Genomic DNA, 20,597 nt, shown 5'->3' with positions numbered 1-20,597 from the left:
TCGCCATCAGTGTCAATGTCCCCCTCATTATTCCACTCCCTGTTCTTAAGCAGCCGCTGGGATGTCATGGATTTTCTTCAGAAGGTTAACATCAGAATTATTCTAAACAGTTGATGTCCATCTTTGACTGATGTCTGGAAACCATTTTACACTGTTTTGAGTGTTTCATGACATTGTGAAAATACAAAGTGTGACATTTTCCACATCACGCATTTTGCTACAGAGATTTGGCTCTTATATTGTAATTGGAAACCAACCCTTTGGTTGTGTACAGTTCAAGATTTGGACTTTGCCTGGACTTTGGCATAAACAACCCCATCAGATGGTCACTGGATGAACACTATCTCAACACAACGGTGGGCATGAATGAGCGGGTGAGATGGTATCTGTAAGTTTCCTTTTAATATCCATCTGTATTTTCCAAAGTAAACAGCCTCGTACCATCCTGATTATTCCTGGCATAAATGAAGACATCTGTCAGGTTTGTTCGGAGCAGTACGGCAACAAACATGTTCACACTCTGCCTTCTGCCACAGCTCAGCTTCCAGGCTTTAATAAGGGCTAGGGTTTGGGCACTAGGCCTTACAAACTGGAAACAGGCTGTCTCTCACAAGCCAATACTGCCCTCAGGCTCTGCTCCCTTATGTCTGCCTGCTGGGATCTCCATATAGCTACCAGGACTGAACCAGTACGCAGTGGCTCGGTGAGTGATAAAATTCCAGCATGCTGAGATTCAAACACCCAGCCCCGTTTTTCTTTTCACTGGAGGAGTACAACGTTTATTCAGCTTGAAGCAAGCTGCAAGTTTGTTTATTTGTTTTCACCTGGTGAATGAAAGATCTGAGTGTTGTACGGAGGAACTGGTGACAATGAATTTCCTGTCATTGAATAGATCCTGCTTCCATTCTCTTTCTGAATGATTTCTTTCTTTTTTTTTTTTTAACTTGATCCAAATACAACTTCATCTGAATTCAGTTTAGTTTACTATGTTCTTTCTTAGGGATGTAATGTTCTCCTGATATTAGAGGGGACGAAAAAAATCATTATTAATATGATACAAATATTTTTTTTCCAGGATGTTGCGCTGGTTGTTCATTGCTAATGGAACCAAAATAATCCTATTATTTAAATTGAAAAGACACAGTCTCTCAGAATTTTGAGCACTCTTTGTTCTCTAATTCCAAGAGGCTTTTCTCACAAAGCTGCTTTGAACAAGAGTGTGACAGTGGTGCTGGACCACTGACAGGCATATTGTATTTTCGGTTCATTTAACCTATCACTCGTGTACATCACAAGAGATGGTTTATAATGGGACAGACAAGGAGACTAGAATATTCAGGCTCCATGTTTTTGTGTTTTACTTTTTTCTGTTGACTAGGGTAACATTTTACAAAAGAAGATTTGTAAGTTAAGAGCATACCTTTAGTAAGGTACGATAAAATGAAATATAATTTACAGATTTCCTTGTGGAAATAGTAAAACATGGTGCTGGGGCTATGAATTGCAAGTTATTTGGTGAATTTAGAAATCTTGCATTGTGATTTACTCCTCTGTTGTCCTCTGAATCAAAAACAAATCGTAAAGTGTAAATTGTAAATTGATTCAGTTGTAAACTTGAATCAAACACCCACTTTCCGCTCTTATTCCAGATGGTTGAACTTTTAACTGTGCAATAGTTTTAGACTCCTCCAGTCTAGTATTGCATTTGGGCAATTACAAAAGGGCTGCCTGCCTCAACATTATTAGAAGTCACTTCAGTGAGTGTTTTTGATTAATGTGCTGTATCACATGACTTGTTTTTCTTGATGTTTTTGCCTACTGTTTCAGCCGACCCCTTATGGCAATGCATTGAAGGAAACATGTGGTACTCCTCATAGTTGAGTCTATGAATAAAGCTAAACGTGTGGATATGAAATTACACACAAGCTGCCATGGGTTTGTTTAACCGACTCAGGCAAGCTGTTTGTCCCTGACTGTCTAGTGTGAGGGAGAGACAGCAGACTGTCTAGACTTAGCCAGGAACTTATCCTTCCCTTTTTTTCTTTCTTTCTTTCTTTCTTTCTTTCTTTCTTTCTTTCTTTCTTTCTTTCTTTCTTTCTTTCTTTCACATTCTCTCTGTCTTTTCCCTTCTGCATGTATCTTTCTCCAGTCGTCTGCACTGAAAAGCACTGTGACAGTTTGCCACATGTGGCATTACCCGTGGTGCACCTCATGTGAAAAGACATACCCCACTGGTCCATTCCCAAGGGTATGTGAGCATGCCAGGGGTGTGCAACAGAGCTGGGGATGACAGAGTGAGACAGAGTGTTCAGCTCATAGGCAACACCGGCACACTGCAGTAAGAGAGATAGCCTTTGTGTAAGCAAATGAAGCAACCACAGCGGGTTTAGGTGGTTTTATTTATTCCTTGGTTTCCGCTTCAGAGGAACAGCCTGAAGCCTGAAGCTACAAAAAAAAAATAGAAAATTGCAAAAGTTGGACATGTTTAGAACACCAAAATAAAGTTTGTTATGATTTTAAAAAAATGCACAAAGACTTCAGTACAGTTGTGATGGATTTTTAGTGTACCATGTTGTTTTAATATGACGTAATCTTTAGGTTTACAATGGCTACTGAAGATGAAACATGTAGTACTTAGAATGTATAATTTTTATTTCATGCTTACAGTGCCCTGTTTATGGCATTCAGGCTTATGGCAGGGAAGTCTTATTACAGAGTACTACATATTTGATTATCCTGACCCCTCCAGTGACCCAGGGATGCCATCACGTGTTCTTTTAAATCCCCAAACAATCTGAAAGTATGTTTTTACAATGACAACAGAAATCCATAAACACATTTCCCTGCCAAATCACCACATAAACCTAAAGATCAACTATGCATGGATCCAAAACAGTGGCAACTGGTATTCCTTCAAAGAGCAACCCACACAGGATGTCACAGACAGGAAACCTGACACATTGTGCCCTATTTACACAACAGGAAGTAGAGCTCATTTGGAAAGAAAAGATGTTGAGCAGGATGAACCCCCCAACCCCCCCACCCCCCCACCCGAAGCCATTTTGTTTTCCTTGTCAGTGTGTCAGGAAAATGGGATTGTCACTTTAGCTGTAATTCCAGTGGATCCCAGGTGTGTGGTCTCTATCAGTGATCAGAGGTTTCAACCTTACTCTAGGGTCATGTGTAAACACATCCTAAAAAGACTTGGTTTTAACATTCAGTGTAGGATAACAAATACATAGTGACACCAGATTTACCTGGTGCGTAATGGGCGTTGTGTAGGATGTCAGTCAGTTTCGTCCTTTATTGATCAAGAAAGATGAGATGTGGGATAGACCTTATTTTCAACTCCTGTCCTCTTCCTGCCTCTTGCTTCCTCCACCCCAGGAGGTAAAACCAGCCCCTGCCCATTACTGATAGATCTACTGGGCCATCTGGATGGCAGAGAAGGACAGCAGCTCCCCCAGATGTAAACACCAGAAAGCCCCGCCCACTGGCCCCTATGGGAATAACTGTCACTCTGATCAGTTCAGCGCATGACAGCGTTCTCTCTGTCTCCCACACACATACGGATGCACACACAGATGCTCACACGTGTGGTGCACTCACAGACTACATCTACATGTGGAGGGTGACAGGTAATGCAGTGATTATAGCAGATTTTTAAGTTACGTCCAAGCAGATTACTGCCGATAGAAGATATGGCCGATATAAGATCGATGACATGGTAGAGTCTGACATTAGTATGGCATTGAATGTGTGACAGTGTGTGTGTGTGTGTGTGTGTGTGTGTGGTGGGTCTGGTCTGTGTGTGTGTGAGTGCGCGTGTGTGTGTGTGTGTGTGTGTGGTGGGTCTGGTCTGTGTGCGGTATTGTGCTTTAAAGACAGGTATGTCAGAAGAGGAAGGGTCCAGGGGGCATAGGGGTAGATTGACTGATGGTTGCAGTAATGGGGTAACTGCAGAGCCTACAGGCTGAGTGGTGCTGGGTGCAGCCCAACACTTCAGAGAACAGCTGCCACAGAATCTGCACAACCAGCCTGTGCCAAAGTACTCTGATAAAACATCTCATTCACACTTACAGGAAGAGAAAGACACACACACTTACGCGCGCGCGCACACACACACGCACGCACACACACACACACAAAATGTCACACATTCAATGCCATTCTAATGTCAGAAACTCACACAAGATGCACACAAGACACTCATACTAAAAAGCGCAGATGTGACTCTAGGGGATTTGGTGAGGGGAATTTTTTTACTGGATCATAAATAACAGTAGTGACCCAGACCAATGTCAAAGCCCCTAACCCTGTACGTGTTGTACTCATCATATGAAAAAATGATTTTGACTCATGTACCTGACTATGGTTAGCAGTATTGGTTTCCCTTTTGGCTTTATTAATCTTCCTGTATTCCTGTAGCCTTTTGTGTAGCCTATTCCTGTTTGCCCCTTGTTCGTTTGGACTATGTTGTCTTACTACTATCTGCTTTATATCCTTTGACTTTTTGCTGTTTATTCTGAGTTAATATGTTTTGAAGTTAACATACACTCAAAAAGGATTTGACTGTTTATTGCACATCATTATTTAGCATGTTTCTCCACACCAATATTTAACAATAGTCACAACTGCCTTCAGAAAAAAAAAGACTACAGAAAGGTAGCAGAGTCTAAAAGAGACATCACTCAAAAGAAAGCTTATTAAGTATTAATGTGTGTTAGTTCTCTGGGTAAATGAAATATTCATTTATTGATCTGGAGGGAGGAGAAGCAGCAGGAATGGCTGTTTGTGACAAAACAATTAAAAAGCACACTGCTCACACACACAGGAGATTGAAGACTACACATAAAAAACTTGAAGCCTGATACACACCTCCACTCAAGCATTTAACCTGGTCCTCTTCAATGTTTCATGCCCCCAGGGTACTTGCCTTCATTGGCTTTAAGGATTCTATACACTGAATCAAATTTAATTGCTGTCCAAATGAACTAACTGCTTCACCACTCATACTGCACCACGTGTGGATCTATCCTAAAATGGAGGAAATCTTCTTTCTGGTATATATACGAATGGAAAGACGAGGTTGATTTGGCATTTTAAGGTCTCGAAATGCATAGAGTGGCTGTTGTTGGTGGACTAAATTGTTTTGCCAAAGACCTTCTTCTTTAGCCAGTGTGTAATTCTTGAGTGTTTTAATGATCATATGGATTGCAGTACAAGAAATGTTTGGCACCATAAAGATGATAATCGCATATCCATATCCAATCACATATTCATAGGCATTCTTCAGACATATCCTAACGTTTAGACTGCTCTGATTGGATAGACTCTACACAATAATAATGTCTTTATTTAAATTCATAAGCTTTAAATGAATACGGGGGAGTATCTCTCAAGTTCACATGTCGCCTTTACATTTTGATTCTTGTGGAGCTGACCGTGATTTGAGTGACAGACTTATCAGATCACAAAATAAGGCCACCCATAATTAAGGGCGTACATAGACCTGAATCTTTTATTCAGTAAGCGCTGAGATAATGAATTAAAGTATATTAAAAAAAATATCACCGCAGCTTTACTTGTCAGATATGTTTGCCATGATTTAATAACCATGACGACCAGTCTTTGCCGTGTCCAGTGGGATTGCTCACAGCTGACTACAAGAATAAGTCTGTCAGTGTGTCTGAATGGAATAATGTTGTCCGTGTTCTTATTAGACAACAGTTCATGCAGACAGTGCTGGGCAGGAGGGAGGCTGTGCTTAGATTGACAGCTTCCTCCTCTGTATGCAGAGAAGATGCCACTTTTTTTCTCATTTATGTCATAGTCCTACGAACTGCTGAACATTTACCACGAGGGAAAACTGGGCTAAAAAAAAAAAGAAAGAAAAAATCTCAAGCGTATCTACTTCAAAATACATTTTCTGAATTTTCAAATACATTTATGAATGTAAAATGTATTTATATGTATCTAAAATGTATGTATAATTCATATCATCAGCTCATTAATACTTTCACCCACTGTCAATAACAGACAACACAATGAGTTATGACTCATAGTGTTATTATACTGTTATTATATGAAACAGTCATGGGGAATTGGAACTAAAAGCTAATGAATTTAGCCACGGTTTAATATGAAACACTGCAAATATGCTACTGCATTAATCTGCCTTATGAGGCATTGTAATACTCACTCGTAATGCTTAATCATCTAGGCATATATATTCACACACTGTTACCAGTGTGTTTGCTGTGCTTTCTAATCATAATGTGCTATGACAAAGCATGTAAATTAGCATGGTCATATTCTTAGTACTTTGTAGAGAGCACAGAGTGCATGAATCGGGAAATGAAGAAATTATATAGGTCATAATTTTAGGTTGACGTCCTTACAATTACAAGCTCATCCATCTGGTATGGATTTGCATATCGCAGAAGAAGACCGGAGACAGAGAGAACAGCTTAGATACATATCAGTAAACTCTAAGCGAGGACTCTCGGCCTCTCATGGGCATGGCTGCATTCACAGAGGTGAGACGGTTTCTAATTCTGGAGTAATATATCTTCTCCTCTCCTCTATCTCTTTATATATATCTCTCTCTCCTTCTTCCTTTTCATCCTGCTTTATCAAAAGGCAAGAATGTAAGGTGTTTATTTACATTGCTTACTTCAGTGCATCTCTGTAATGGAGTGCAAGATAGAAAGCAAGAGCAAAAGCTCGTGTGTATGTTTGTGTATATGTGTGAGAGTACATCTTTGTGTGTGTGTGTGTGTGTGTGTGGGAGAGAGCGAGAGAGAGCGTGTATGTGTGTGTGTGTGTGTGTGAGTGTATTTGTATGCGTACTGGATCAGTGTGTTGGTCTCTGCTCCTGGCCTGATAGTGTGTCTTGTCTGTGGGTGATAAGGATCACTCCCTGAGCCAGAGTCTAATTGCTCATGATGAGCAAGGGTGGGGATGATTAGGGCTCTTTTACATGCCAGCTGCCTCGTGGCAGGCTCATGCTTGTTTTTTTCTCCTTTAATCTAATCGCAGGAAACAACTGCAGGCTATTGATTTGTAATTAGACTGTTTTCAGAATGGCCGCTGTTTTCACGTTCTCCCAAATAGGAATGAGTAATGGATGCAGAGTAGTATAAGAACAAATCAAACACACTAAACTAGTCTTCAGAACAACAGAACACTCTAGGTAGATGTGCAAAATGTTTGTCAGCTGGTCGGTCAAGCACAAGTTGTTGTTTGCACTAAAATCTTCCTGAAAATGCATTTACAGTGATCACGAATCTCATCTGACCTCTTTAGGTGTTGTCATATAAGGAGCGTCCTGGAAGAAGTGCTTCATTTTCTTTTGGCCTTATTGAAGAAGAAAAAAAAAAAAGCTCCAATTTCCTGAGAAGATTGGCCTTATCATTTTGGTAATGCGAGGTGCCTGCCGATGGGTATCGCCGTGAACTGTCACTGAGGAGGAAAGACATGGTGCATTGATTTCCTCCCAGTCTGCTGGCCTAGCCCACCCTGGTGCTTCCCTCACACACTGAAAGAGAACTCACACACCTCCCAGCATAACTGATGCTAATCTGCTTAATTGAGTGTGTGAGCCAGCCTCTGAGAGAGAGAGAGAGAGAGAGAGAGAGGGAGAGGGAGAGAGAAAGAGAGGGAGAGAGAGAGAGAGGGAGGGAGAGAGAGAGAGGGAGAGGGAGAGAGAGAGAGAGAGAGAGAGAGAGAGAAAAGGCCCGTTGGAATTGATTAATTCTGCAGAGATTGGCTCTCATGGTATTTTTTCCACCGACCTGAGGCAGATTCCTCGTTAGTTTAATCTTTCTTTTTTTTTCACTCTTTCCCCCATCAACCACAGTGAGGTATTTACCCTCTCTATATTCTCCATACTCTGCTTTATTATGGGGAGCTGGTGTGCTTTTTTAACTTTGTAAAATTAACTGATGTCCTCTTCTTTTTTTTTTTGACACATCAACCTAAGTGGGCATCCTATTTCATTAGTTAAAACCCAAAATAATAAAATTTCCTGTCCATTTATCAGTGCACTGACAGTTCTTGGTACCCTGAATCTGCACCGTGCTGTCACATAATTTTGAGAGGCTGTGAATTGAGGTGATATCTCTTGCCCTTAATAGCACCTTCCCAAGAGACACATGCATCACCTGTCCCATTGTGACATCAAAATCTGTGCTGCGGACAAGGCTCATTAACAGATCTATTTTGAGAGTGGCACTTTTCTGATTGGATGGCCTTAGCTGTCACTCAAAGGTTCTTCCTTTCTCTGGTCCTTTCTTGTTCCTGTGGTGGCCCCCTGGGGAGGGCTGTACACAGTTCAAGTGGAAAATGACAAGACTTCTCATTAGCATTTGTTTCTTCTTCACCTCTCTGGGAACCCAACAACCACTGAACGCACTGTGATAAAAAACTGGCAAAGGGAAAAAAAACTCACAGAAGCTTGAGTGACTTTGGCCCCCCTGCTGTGAAGAACTTTGTGGGAGAGAAACATTTATACCACAGTGGGAGAAACACATTACTTTTATGTCATCTCTCACCACACACACACACACACACACACACACACACACACACACACACACTCACACACACACACACATTTACACTCACACAGGGAAAATGGAGCCCACACAGAGACCAAAGCTAGAAAAGTTTATGCCTCGTGCAAAAAAAATCCCTTGTCATTAGGCATGTTTTGACAGCTGAGCATGCTGTAAAAAGTATGAAGAAGTGACACAAGCTGTCTGTACTGTACTGGAGGGATACGCTGTCTCTCTTGGGCAGATTCCCAGACGGAAGGCATGATGCTTAGAGATCCTGTTCTGGAAATGAAATCTACTCTTCACTTCATCCAAAGAGTGCTGGAGGTTGAAATAAGATAGCAAGGTCATCAGAACATCAACTGCCCCCAGTGTCTGTGACTTCAGCTCCAAAACGCCAGCCCAAGGTCGACTGCTTTTAACTGTCATACGTCACTGTCAGCATTGTGTATTATACCCAGGGACAGCCCTTAGAGAGAGAGAGAGAGAGAGAGAGAGGGAAAGAGAGGAAAGAGAGATGCTCAAAATAGAAATGTCTAATCGAAGACAGCCAGTGCTGTGGCTAAATGGAGAATCTGCTCGCTGTCATGTAGACTGCTTTCTGGTTGGAATGTGAACAGGACTGACAGCCACAGCACCGAATCAACTTCCCTTGTGGCCTGTGTGTATCTGTGTGTGTCTCCATGTCTGTGTGTGTGCGCTTTTGTGTTTTGCATGGTGTATTCGAAACATATGTAAATTTGAATCTCTGGTACATTACGGGTTGTGTATCAGCACCATGAGTAGAGAAAGACAGACTATACAAAATACAGAACTATTGCACCATGTCCTTCCACAGCCCGAGGAAAATGTGCGTTTAAACTGAACATTTTTCAAACTGGATACTATTAGGACTTTCAAATTTTGTTGTTAACTCTGTGGTGGTCAGAATGTCAATGCCGCCTTAGTCGTTATAGACTCTGGACAGTTTTAAGGGTGAATAGGTCAGAAACTGAACTGGCATAATGAAAGTGCAGAGATCTGATGTCAGTTTCAAGTAGAAGGTGACCCATAATGGCCTATTTAAGACCCATCTTTAACAATTACCTCAGTGAGACACAAACGTCTCTGGAACCCTACGTCTATACTAGCAGTGGAGCAATGTGAAACTTGCATACCTGGGTACTAATGAGATGTTTTCCCAGTACCAGGTTGAAACATGCTCATCATAGACTGCCCACCTTGTTTTGACTGACTGCATTAATTTTTCCACCTTCAGTCCTTCCTGACTGAGAAGAGTGCTTCTCAAGAAAAAGAGCAGGTCAAAGCAGAGTTGGAAGTTTCTGTGGTAGATAGACATGTTTAAGTTACTGAAATTACTGACATTGCCATAATCTTTTTGATGTTTGCCCTTAACGCAAAGTTCACCTTTTTTTTTTGAAGATCCATTCTATCACTTGTCTGGGCTGGTTTTCCAATTAGCAACTTTATATTTTAGTTTGTTTTTTCATCCATATCCTAAGTTTCTGGATTGACCTAAAACTACATAGATGTAACTTTGTCACTTTCACTTATGGTGGTGAATGTTTCAACAATAAACTTCCACATAAATGAAAAAAAAAAGCAAAAACAATTTTTGTCTGTGTCGGGTGAACTGTTTCTACACTGGGTGTTTTTGTGAATCAGACGACAGTAATAAAGAGTGAACCCAATCCTAGCTAACAGAAGGTGATTCATATGGTGCATCATTTCTTATGCTGTTCTCCTTCCTCACATGATGCTGGATAAAGTGAGTTAGGACGTAATGTTGTTTTTGTTCAGTCAGCTTGTAATAGTCACACACTAACATGCGTTCTGTTTTCCAAAAACATTGGTAAATATCAGTCCATTGCGGTAACGTTTCAGGAACAATTTGGGTGGAATGTTTGGATACAAAGAAAATCACCTCCTTGTAATTAAATGTCCTTTTATATTTTGAAAAGTTTGCTGCTTGTTCTTAGGGCTGACAGTGGAAAAAGTGCTGTTATCAACTGTTATAAGAAGGTTGGTGTGTTATGTGCAAGCTTCAGTGTAGTGCCAGCAAGAAACCATAGTCCCAATCTCATTGACACCAAAATATATGTCATATTCCTATACCAGTATTGTAGATGTGGTGTTCCTCAAAGTGAACCATAGAGCTATAAACTCTCCTTCTGCAAAACTTTATGACATCAGAGAGGGAGAGAGAGAGAGAGAGAGACCAAGATAGCACAGTTCATCTTTAGATATCTGACTGCTGCAACAGCATGATTTGCACCTGCAGGTGAGGAAAGGAGAGGAAATTTAGAGATGATAGTGCAGTGGAAGAGAGCAGAGTAACGAGCGGAAATCCTTTCCGTGTTTCAAACAACCCTTAAACTGTATTACGTATTACATTATTTATTAGCTTAACATTAAGACTGTATGCGGGTGTCACTTACGACAAGATACTGAATATTCCAACAGTCATTAACCTCAATCCAGCACAACACAGTTACAGAGTACTACCCCTGAACTCAGCTCTGTTTTGGCCCTAAAGGACCAAAGTCCCAACAACAAACGAAAACTAACTTCTTATGACATACATCTGTATTTTTACTGTGTTCATGTAGAGTTTTCTTAGACTGCGGATAGAGTGTTGACCTTGGTTGGGTTGTCCTGTCAGGCTGGTTTCTTGAGTCTGCACCGAGTGTGCAGGAATGCTGTAGTGGGTCTGTGTTGAGTTTTGTGGTATACTTATTTCTGGTCTGCCATACTGTACAATAGTCTCTGTGGATCACACCACATTGCCCCCATTTGTCAAAGCTGTCAACAGAAACACACCTCAGCAAACAAGCAAAATGCAATTGCTCTACATTCTCACACATAACTCTGGGCGAACTTCTCTCTCAGAGGTCAACTCAAGGGTAATGGATTGGCTGAGTATTGAATATACTGGTGACACTCTAATTAGCTCTAGTTTACTGCCTTCTTGATATGTAATTTATATTATAAACAAACAAGCGAACATAAGGTCACCTCAAAACAGTGCCTAAAGCTTTGTCGCCTGTTACCTGCTCAACTGAATAAAGGAAATAGTAAAACGATAATAAAAAAAAAAATCTATATCAAATTACTATGATCTCATATACACCAAATTATATTTTTCTACCCCCGTTTCCTTCTGTCTATTTGCTGCTAATATTCTGAAACCCTCTCATTTTCATTACTTAATACTTTCCATCTGCTGCTCTATTATACTTGAATTAGAGAGACTTATCAGCGGAAATGGATGATGCTAAAATACAAATCTAAGCCACAAGAACATCCTCTCTTTTAAATGACCACAAAGACTGTCTAGGAAAATTCATTCTGGTAATGAAGAGCGCTGAAAATACAAAATGTTCCCACCATCTGGTAGACTCACAATGACGACCAGTATTCAATCTTACTGCCTGATGAGACTGTCACTGAGGGCAAAAAAGTCCCTTTTATAAGCCTTTGATCCTCTTTGAGTGACATAGAGCGGCAACAGAAATATTACTTAAATTCCACAGTCCTTACGCATTGCTTCCCTTCATAATCACGCCTAACGCTTCATTAGTAGCTTTTTTACAGGAAGCATGTTGTCTCCTTCTGCTAATCCTTTGCAGAAATGTTCAAAGATGAAGAAAGACTCAATTTGAGCTGGTAAAACACTATCATAAAGTGTCAAAACTCTCTGTAAAAAGCCTAAAATGACATATGACAGCTTCTTAATGCGTTATGTGTGTAGACTTTGAGTGACATGTTACTGAGATATGTTCTCTTGACCTTCATTCCAAGCCAAGCGACCGAAACGTGTCTTTTTCCCCCCACTGGACAGTATGGAAAACCCACTGACAGAGGGCAGCTGAGTTTCTGTAAGTGATATCTACAGCTCTGACAAGTCTATAATAATGAATTACTCAAGTGGAGCTCAGAAGACTGAGCTGCTAGAGCTCAGTGTACTTTGACTGAAAGAGACTGGAGGCCAGTGTCTCGTGAGAAATATTCTTCTCGTTCAGTTTCTTAAACACAAACTGGAAATCTTCCACGTGTGACCACTATGCTCTCATGTTGTTCTGTCAGAGGTAATACTGAGGAGTGAAACTGAATCTTAATCTAATTTCTTATGTTTAAGTTTACAGATCAGAAATTTTCACTATATGGTAGGAAATAATATAAAACTAAAAAAAGTTATCTATGCACAATAAAGAAATGGTAGCATCCCGTCCTTTAAACAGATCAACCGAACCCCCAAATCTGAACCATCTCCAAACAGTGTCATGGTGACCGTTGCAAGGTTAATAATCCTTGAGCTATGGGAGCTCTCCGCCATGTTTCATTTTTCATAGTGACATTTTCCATCATTACAGACACCAAAAGATTCCCCATACGGTTTGTTTTGTGTGGCTTTGGGCTTTTTTTTAGTTTCTGTTTTTTTCTTCAGTGCACATGGCATGAAACATTTCTGCTCACTGCAATGGTAAGAATACTGGGACACATGCTAGGGAAGTCTGAAAGCAAGTTGCCTTTGAAGTAGCTATAGCATGAGACTATAGAGTCAAATGCTGTACACTAACAGTATTTTCCAATCTGGCCCCCAAGGGCCTGTAATTCTGGACACTTTAAATCTCTCTGAGCTTTAACTCATATGATCCAGTTTACCAGAGCCATGATAATTAGCTGATGAGTTGAATCACATGTGGGAGAGTTGGGAGAGTCATCAACTGTGTTGTGTTGTGGGCCCTGAGAGCAGATTGAGAAACAGTGATCTTGTATAATAGAGAAGATTTATTGCTATATTCACATTATGTAACCTCCCCGTTCCCAGCCCCCACCTTTGACTGAACAACACTTTTATACGAGGAGTTCTGTGTTATTAATAGTTATAAATGATGACCTTTGTCCTTGTGTTCACAGCTCCAGTATTTGGTGAAAATATTTGACTACTTTAATGGGATTTAGTCGTTTAATGAAAATAAGAGTTTAACTGATAGGTGAGCGAGTCTTAGGTCTGTCTCTGAACCTCTCCACTCTACTGTGCACTGTGAGATCTGTGAGAGATTTATTAGTTTGGATGCCTGCTCTTACCGAGAGGGCAGTAATTCTGATGATGTGTGTGGTCTTGAGTTTCTACCATAACTGGGGCCTTCCTTCAATGAGTCCTTGCTGATTTAGAGGTTAGAAAATCAGTAACCAGTGAATTACTGGTTTGTCTTACCAAAATTATATTGGTCTGAGTCCTTAGGAGCATTGCTGTTATGTTCTTACACATCACACTTACTCTTAAAATGGGATCATGTGACTTCCTGTCTACCACATCCATGAAAAGAACCAAAAAGGTGATTGACACCACATGTTATGTGGAATTAGTATGGGCACAAATATGTCTGACCCTTTTAGAGTCAGCGTGTGTTTCTGTATGCTTATACATGTGTTTTTCCAATTAACCATACATTATGTTGTGAATAATTCATGCAGAAACACAGATGAGCTGTTTGTTGATACCCTCAAGATGAAAGTTGTCTGTAGTGATAGGGTGGGTCCACTGAGGATGTGGGCTTTGGCTGAAAAATTCTATCAGTGCTTTGAATAGACATGTTTCTGTCACAATTAGTGTTCCTGTGAATCTTTGGTTACAGACTCACACCTCGGGGCATTCTTACACAATACATGATGTTTTTAAATATGTTTTTACTGAAGTATACCACGGTCCCACTCAAAGGCACTAGTTTAATTAACTCAAGAGCAAGCTGGGGGTCGCTCATTTAAACAATTCATTTTTGACTATAAACACAACATGTTGGCTGAAACGATTTGGGGGGTGGGGGGGGGGGGGGGGGGGTGGGGTTCAGGCCCGTGGAGAATTTGTTTCACACTCCATGGGCCTGAACAGGTAGTGTACAGTGGACAAGTAACTTCATCACTGGACGTCTCGCTTGGTTTCATTTGTCAAAACTGGGACTTTGCTAAGCAGTAAATACAGCTAACGTTTCGTCAACAAATTTATGGGCGCAGTAGAACTCATCTCAGCAGCAGGCAGCATGTCTTGTAAATTAAATTAAAAAGTCAAGTTCTTCTCTCAAAGTAAACTAAATTACTCTCATGGGTCCTTCCAGAGGACAGATTCATCATTTGACCTTTGAGATTTTGTTACATCTCTAGAGGCCACAAAACTGTCTGTACTAAGGCTTGTGTTTTTGCTTAGGAGACTTTGATTAGGCAAATGGGGTTTATAATTAGGGGATGTAATAAATGTTTGCTGACGAAAAATGTCTATATTTACTCCCAGTTGATATGATGATGCTCTGTTCATGTCACATTTTCACTGAACTGCATTTTCTTCTTTTAACAGTCATTAATAATTTGCTTGTTAAGTTGTGAGTGCCACAGTAAAGTGGTACATTGCAGGACTAGGCTGCAATCTATCTACCCTGTTGTATTATGGCAAATCAATACTAAAATCCGCTTTAATGTGATACAAAGTAACCCAGCTTTAGACACTTCTGATTGCCTTGGGCTATGTTTATGAGATTGAGCGTGTGTATTTTAGTCAACCGCCCGTCATGTGATCATCAAGCTAATCAAAACCAATACTATTGTTCAGTACCATGATGAAGCAAATTAAAGATGACCTTTGACTTAATTTCATGGACACAAAATAGTTTAATGTAATTCTGTGTCCTTACAGCAGTGCTCTAGTGAATGTTGGTGATGACCATCCACCACTTGTTGGTTTACTTAACTCCAAAAATGGGAGCAGCAATAACATCAGGAATCCCTGCATTTTTTTTCATGATCTGCATACAATGGGCTACCTGCTTCACTTAACATATTTAAAATATCTTAAAGTATATAACATACTCTCTCTCATTTATATGCTGACACTGCCCCTGTGGATAATGTCACACCAAGTGTAATTTTTCATAGGTGTTTGACAGCATATACTCATTTTTTTTTTAATTCTTTAAAGCATTATCTATATCATGGTGTAATGCCACAATATCCACACTGTTTTTGCCCAGAGGGAATTCAGTTAACTGTAAATATAAACCTTTGTCTCTGGTCGTAAGCTACCTTTGTTTCAGCCCAGAATGAAACTGCACAGCCCAGTGGTAATATAGCTAAGGGCATTACTGGCGGTAATGCCAAAAGCATATGTTATATATTTTAAAGCATATTTGTGTATTCCAGGATGTACTCGATATGGAGTTACCTTCCTTTTAGAGACACACTCAAGTCTTGGCACTGTTTGCTGGAACCGAACTGTTGGCACCAGAGAATGAATACGGTCCATTCCACTGGGGAAGGCCACATCAAAGCCCTCTGGATCACACCCAGGTTTTCTGTTCAAAGTCCCTAACACTAAAGGTTACATTAGACACCCAGTGGGCCTACGCTCTTGTTACCAGGGATGTGGACCATGTGTGCCTATACAAGTGGAGCTCATTAAGAGAAACGTTTGGGTACCTTGTCTAATGGGCTAAATGAGCTCATGACTACTGTCCTCAGCACTAGTGAGTAGCGTAGTGTCCTTATATCGCCTTTTAATGACATTAGACTCAAAGCCATTGGATTCAGTTTGCAAAAGATTGGAATTAAAACGATTCGTATCTGGATTCTAATTTAGGTGGTGCCGATTTTGTGTCACTTAGTTCTGTGTTTCTAGATGCAACATGTCTCAAACAACACAAAGACCTAGATTTCATAAAAACACAGTGTAGTAAACAACCTGGAAACATTGCTCTCTCATACATCAACGCTAACGAAATTCAGTTCCCCTAGAGGGAAAGTTACGAATCAGAATGAGGCAATAATGACATTCTCAAGCACTGCTAAATTCTTTTGCTGTTTATTATGTTTGTGGGCAAGGAGTCTGCTCTGTGTGCACAATATCGTCATCTTTTCAAGCCTGTTCTTCTATTTTCACAACTGAGACAAAGGTTTAGCAGAGCCAGACACACTGTCTTCCTTCAAAGAGATCATACCCACATACAGTGACAGATAAACACATCTTTTCCACATCCATGATAACAGATTTGTCAATGGTACAAGGCATCAAAACACTTTTAATGACATTTAACAAGTTATGCTGACACAACAGTAGTTTTTTTTTACATGTAAACTCAGATGTGTTGTGCTTACTTAGATTAAAGAAGAAGAAAGCCAGTGCTTTTATATCCCCCTCATCAGTCTTCACAATGATCTGGCTTATTTGTGACCGGCTCCATCATTGAGGTGGGCAGATGAGAGTTTATGAAATTGCTCAGATGGACCCAAGGATTTAAAATGCCTGAATTGGTTGTAACCCCGGTGCCCTCATCTGTGTGTCTAGCTTCAGCTGCTGTCACTCATACTCTAGATTTCTGAGAGAAAGCTTTTTTTTTTCTCTGACAGTGTAAGCCGGCATGCATCTCTAATTAACTCCCCCTGTTCACTTCCTTCTAATCAGGGTCTGCGTGGCTTTCCTTGCACCCCTCCTGGTTGTGAGTGTCAGTTTGGCATAAATAGTCTTCAAAAAGAGGCTAATATCCTATTTCCCTGTGTTTTAAGTGGCTTTCGAAGCCAATCAGACTGGTTGTGCATGTCACTCAATTAGGGGCTACTTCTCATGGGAGAGTCACTGCCAGCCCCCAGCGAGCCATAAGGATTATAATTCAAAATTCATTTCAATCTGGCATTAAGTGCTACACTCACAAGCAATTTAAATATCAAGCCTGTCAACGTGAAACATACTATGTGTATGCCTTTCTGTGAATGTCTATATTTACATCTTTTAAATAAACACACCCATGCATGACGTGTTTGAGTTTAATGTGCATAGATTGTATGAATTTTGTTACATGAATTTGGTTATGAATATGGATACGCACTGATTGTACAAACACTCTTTTCAGAGATCGCGCATTATTTTGACATACATAACACATAACTGTGGGCATGCCATTTTTGGTTGCAGTCCAGACACATAGTTCTCTGTAACCAAAGACGGTGTCTGTGTCTCTAAGGTGAAATAATAGGGATCTTAATGACTTTGTAAATGGAAAGTGAACAGAGACCTTAAGTAAGATCCATGAGGATTGTTCTGGAGGAGTGGGCTAAGAGCTGTGTTATTCTGCCGTAATGCCTGATTGATTGGGGTGCTGCATGGTGCTATACTAAGTCCCATTAGTTTTGCTGGCAATGTTTGGCCTAGCTCATGTGAGATTAAAAGCCAGCGCTATAACTTACACTACGACCTCATCAATCACCTGCGTCCTTCCAGTATCAGCACCGTTCAATGCTCTTCATTCAAGCGAGTCATTGAGAACGTCCGTCTATGTTGCAAGGATTTGTGTCCATTAAGAATGGAGCTTATCAGAATTTTCACAAAAGATCTTTTAAGAGCATCTGCATTGATGTTTTATAGGTCCATCAATCAAATGCTAAACACTTCAAATCTAGCAGCACTTCCAGCCAATAGGCAGAGAAGCAGGAGGTAAGAGGAGGGTTTTTTTTTATCTGTCCCCTGCATTGCAGATCTGTCATGTAAATGAAAGACAGAATGGATGAAAATATTCTGCAAAGGACAGCTTTTTCTGTGACCTCTCCCTGACCTCTGTATGAATGTAGTCAGTTTTGATAGAGTGACCACTGAACACATGCAACATTGAATTTTTTTACATTTATATTATAAGTATACTGGAGATAATCATTTACAATGCATTATTTCATTTATGTGTGAATGGTCATATATAAGATTAGTAACATTGCTATCTTTGATAGAAATTCAGTGTAGGGGCCCTTTTAATCATACCTCGGATTGTATGAGTGTCATTAGTATGAATACGATTTTTTTTAGCATTGGTACTATGAGGAGAACACAGCCTCTGTGAATATTCAATGACAATCTTTTCTTCTTTGAATGCCTTCGTAACCTCCTAGAATCTCAGTTGTAGAGGAAGTATAAAAGAGTGTGTCAGTGACATGACGCATTCGACTGAAACAAAGTTGTTCTTGATTCCAACCTAATTTGAATTTCAAAACTTGTGTGTGTGCTCACTTGCTCCCAAAACTCCGCAGCTGAGGTTACGTAACACACAGAGATGGAACACACTGAGCAGAATATCAAGAGCACAGATTTGGAACACATATCACCTTGCTACTGTTGGTGTTAACTGGTAAGAAACAGCAAAGAGAACTGACTTCCCAAAACAGGCAAAAATCTTATCAACCGACATCAAAACGTGTAGCTGAATAATGAGCAGCTTAAAATGAATAAAAAATGCAAAAGGTTACGGCATTCTCCTCTTCAGTCATGGGTTATCTCTAACCTACCTCTAACACTCCTGTTCTAACTTTCCACTTAGCACCAAGCTGAGAATTTCTTAAATAGAGTCATTATTATAATCATTAGTTTTAGCCAACAATTGTCTGTGGGGCAAAAATTGTATGACAAAACTCAGCAGGCATGTTGAAAGGAGGGCCACTTTTCAGGTTATCAAACTCAGCCACGACCAAGCTGATTTTGGAGAATTAATATATAAAAAAACTTTTTAGGCCCAAAAACAAAATTCTTTTATCTGTAGATTCCTTAAGCTCAGATGAAAAGCTCTCCAATTGCCATGTTTATTTACAATGTGATATATTTTTTTTTTCTCAGCCAAAACCATTACAAGATACTTCCCAGAGTGCTGTTTATGACGAAATATGGTTCAGTGGTGCAATGAAAAAAGGTTTATTTAAAGACAGTCAGGTATTTGAACTATACAGTCCGGCAGTTGCCAGTTAAGAACTGACTCCCACCTACTTCATCCCACCAATTTCATCACCTACACTAATTGTAGTAAATGTAAGCAAATAATCTCTCAAAACCCATTAGACAGGCCTAGCAATTGCAGACTGTCATTAAACTTGGCATGTTTACTGCACGACACAGTAGCACAATGTGAAATGTAAGGCTGGCTGCTAATGGAGGCAATAGGATTAAATCAAGCTTTGCACAAGTGTAACTCTAGCTACACTCAAAGGAAAGCCTTCTTCTTCAAAGAATAGGTACTTCTCGTTTTTGTGCTTCAAGAGTCCATATCTGCTTCCATCCCAGTTTTCATTTTGAATTTTCTCAAAAACCTGTCAAAGATGTTGCATTGAAAGCATTTGTTCACATTGTCATAAAATTTGGTGTATGAGATACCTTGTCTTTGTTTAAAAGTCACAGAAATCTAACCCATCAATCAAACCATACCACTGAAACAATATAATCAGTTTTACCAGGCGGCTTATAGATTGCCAGTTATAACTCATAGTCTTATAAACCAGCTAATTAAGCAGTAAGGTCAAATACACTAAAGCTAGAGTGCAAATGAGTGTCAAGCAGTAGTTTTGTGCAAACAGTTTTAAAAAGAAACATTCATCTGAAGCACTGGTAGAGACATCAGAACAGGTTTAATCAAAACTTGCCTGAATTTTTGCTTATTTTATGTAAATAAAACTGCAGTACAACACTGCACTCGGCCCTAAGCTCATTGCTTTGTGGTACAGCTAAATCCACAGTGACCTAGACTATGATTCTATTCAAATCTAACCAATGCGCTTGCTTGAAAAGCTAGACTATGAGTGAAAACATTTCTTTGTTTGCTTTCAGTAGGCTTATTAGGATGATTGACATTGGACATTCAGGTCTGTACAACATTAATGAGCTAGTCCAGTGCAGTGCTCTCCAGTTGTTGAAATAATGGTATTGTTGCATAGGGAACCAATCAGAACTGAAGTTGTACTAAGGATACAAATTTGAAAACCAAGACTGAAATTCTTTGGATGTAGAGTGTCTGGAATTTATAGTTGGCTTTTGCATTTACAATTCTGTAGGCCAGATGAAACCAACACCTGCATTTTTAAATTCATTTTCAACAAGGTGGTAGAGGCACAGTTACAATTCAAATTAGTTCATTACATGTAGAGTAATGTTTTGCCAAAAAAGTGAAAGGATTTGGCCATTTATATGACAACTTTGATTGATTATTTATTGATTTACAATCTTGGGCATACAGCAATTAGTCA

Source organism: Chanos chanos, chromosome 4 (assembly GCF_902362185.1).
Source record: "Chanos chanos chromosome 4, fChaCha1.1, whole genome shotgun sequence".
NCBI classification, from domain to species: Eukaryota; Metazoa; Chordata; class Actinopteri; order Gonorynchiformes; family Chanidae; genus Chanos; species Chanos chanos.
This window is presented reverse-complemented; position numbering follows the sequence as displayed.